The sequence below is a fragment of the Tupaia chinensis genome, unplaced genomic scaffold (assembly GCF_000334495.1).
Source record: "Tupaia chinensis unplaced genomic scaffold, TupChi_1.0 Scaffold000458_2, whole genome shotgun sequence".
Classification (NCBI taxonomy): Eukaryota; Metazoa; Chordata; class Mammalia; order Scandentia; family Tupaiidae; genus Tupaia; species Tupaia belangeri.
The window spans coordinates 1,352,558-1,355,893 of NW_006159967.1; positions in this window are offsets into that span (position 1 = coordinate 1,352,558).

Here is a 3,336-nt window from a genome sequence, read left to right on the forward strand (position 1 = left end):
GGGGGGAGGGCTGGGGAGGGGAGCGAGTTCTCCCCAGAGCTGATCCGGCCCCACAAAAGCCGCTCAAATCGCCTTGTTATCATACCAAAAGGCCTGGGCAGGCTCAAAGGAGTCCCTTTCTCTCGGTTTTAGCAACTTCACTGGCAACTGCTCGCAATCCTGAGAACAAACACAGCTCCACAATGGCCGGCGTTTTCTCGGAATGCAAATGTTGCTGGCTCGCAAAGCTGGGTTTCTGTTACCGAGCCTAATGCCGGCATTGTGAAACTCGCGTGCAGACACCGAGATTGACACGGCCGTCACGTGACCGATTAGGGCTCCAGGAAAGTTTTCAAAGCGGCGACAATGGGGGGCTCAGCCTGATCTGATATCTCCCACAGTTTAGCGGGAAAGAAAATCAGGATATATTCTCATATGTAATAGGATTATCTTTTCCATTTCAAGTTCTATACAGCATGTAATTTATTTTTAATTAGGATTATATCTACCAGGAAAGGGAACTAGACGTCGCTGGAAAGTGTAATTCTAAGGATGGATGGTGGAGAGAGGGGTTATTTTTTAACCTTTTAACTTTCCTTTTTAAAGCCCAGGGCCCATAGTTTTTTCTTATACAGGCTCACTCCACAGGATAAACCTCCCAGGGAAGTTTACAGCAAGTTTACAGCCAACCAAAGAACAGAGGAAGGGGAATCAAGTTCGATCTCAAAGGGAAACCATGTCTGGATTTTACTTGGGTTTGTACTTTAAGAATGCATCCCAGATCTTTTCTACACTCCAAATGCTTACTCCTTTAAAGAAGGGCGGAGGGAAGGAGGGAGGGAGAGAGAAAGAGAGAGAGAGAGAGAGAGAGAGAGAGAGTTATTCAGTACAGGCATAGTGACTTTTAGACTTTATACTAAACCACTAAGCAACACTATCCATAACCCTGATTCAAAACTCAGCAGTCAGACAATGAGACAATTTGAGGTGAAGGTAACTGTTGTTTAAATATCGATTTTGGATTGATTCCAACGCCAGATGCTCACAAAACCTGGCCCACTTCCAGGTCTTGGGGCACACATCCTTTTGTCTGTTCTGTGTATCAGGACACTCTGGGCGACCTACTTTACCTAATAAGAAGCAGAACATGGATGTTAACTGCAGGCTCTAGGATTATATTACTTGGGTTCAAATCTGATAATTACTACTAATTTGCCGTGTGGCCCTATGCAAGTTACTTGATCTCTCTATGGCTTCTCTCATGTACAAAATAATAATAGCACCCCTTCAAGTTGTCTTGAGGACTATGTAAGATAATATAGTATCTGGTACTTAGGAACACATGTTTTTTTTTCTTCCCCTTTAAAGCATGGGGAAGAAACATCAGAGTCCATGTAATCTGAACCTCTTATTTTATAGGTGAGAAATTTGTTCAGAAAGAAATTAAGAAACTGTCCCATTTCCTGTCTGCTTCTTTGCTTTAATAACAACAGTCACTGCTTCTTTGCTTTAATAACAACAGTCACTCTGATTCCCTCTAAACCTCCACCCCCGAAATAATAAATACTATGGTAGGTGTATAGATCCCAAAGAAAGGAGAAGATGGTGAGGACTATTCAAACAACTTTCATGCCTTTGTGTTGTCTCAAAATCTTCTGATACTTTATTTTCTTTTTGAGTTCAGGTGATGACAAAAAAAGAGATTTCTGTAGACTTTCCCCCTTCCCATTCTTCTTTTATTTGTTTAATTTTTTAACTGTCAGAGGGCGTGTGAACTCACCAGAGAGAGAGAGACAGAGAGAGAGAGAGAGAGAGAGAGAGAGAGAGAGAACGAATCCCACAATGGGGTATGGTCATGCCATGACTCTATTTTTCCATCCCGTTGGGATTTGGGCACACACATATGCCTGGTGTGTTCTTCATTCCAAGCCACTAAGTAGGATTTGAACTGCCGGGGTGGGATCTGAACTGTGATAAGCCATATGGGACCCAGCTCTCTTAGTCACTAGGCTACTGGCTGGTATCCATTGCTACTAGCTGGTATCCATTTCAACCAAAGCCATGTATCACGTCTGAAACCACCCTTAGATAGAGATATCTGGTGGACAGTAACCTCTAAGTCTGTATGACTAGTAATATTCCAAAGAACTTTCCCTCCTAAGATGCTCAGGAGCAGCAGGCGACCTCCTGTGACTTACACTGAGTCTGTGTGTAAGAAATGGCCACAATTGCCTGTTTAAAGACCCCAACTCCAAATAAGGTCGCATTCTATGGCACTAGGAATTAGGGGTTTAACAGAAATTTTTGGGGACACAAGACAGTCCATCGATAACATCCTCATTTTCTCAACAAACATCAAACACTTGCTCAGTGCTATATTTGTGGCAGGTACTGTGGAAACTAAGACTTAAAAACAAACGATTCATGTCAATGTAAGTAACTGAGTGAATAAATAAAAAGATGGGAGAGAAAAGACAAATCTATCATAAGACTATCAAACAACTTATGCAGATACTCTGCCCTCAAGAGGGTGGATTATAACTCTCCACTCTTTAAGTCTAGGCTATGTATAGTGGCTTCCTCCCCAAAAGTATTGTGGGAAAAATATAATTTTCCTGGGGACCAGCAGGTGGCAGGGTGGTTAAGGCACTAACCACTCCCACATGGCTGACCGTTGTTCGAGTCCAGAATCTGGTCGCTTGCTTTCTCGCTTCCTCTCTCTCTCTGTCTTTGTCTTTCTCTGATCAAATGAAAAATAAATGAATGAATAGATAAAATTAAATAAATAGTTTTTTTTTAAAAGAGATAATTTTTCTGAAGAAACTTGTCAAACACTACTTTGGCCAGGCGATCAGAGTCAACATCAACAGTGAAGGGTTATGTGGATGGTATATACCTTGGATAGGATGTGAAAAAAGTGGCACTTTACCTCTGTGGTCTTCCTCAAGCCCATGTAACTGCTGTCTAATCATGAGAATATCATCAGGCAAACCCAAGTGGAAGGACATTCTACAAAAACTGATCACTACTCATCAAAACTATCAAGAACATCAAAAACAAAGAAACTGAGAAAGTCTCACACCAAGGAGGAGCCTAAGAAGACATACCAACTAAATGTAATGTGATATACTGGAACAGAAAAAAAGGCCATTAGAAGGGGAAAAACAACAACAACAACAACAACAAGGAAATCTGCATAAATTATAGACTCTAAATAATAACAGTGTGGGACCAGCAGATGGTGTAATGGTTATGTTGCTGCACTCCCATGTAGTCGACTGCAGTTCAAGTCCCAGACCTGGGGGCTTAAAACTTATGCTAGGGGTGTGTGTGTGTGTGTGTGTGTGTGTGTGTGTG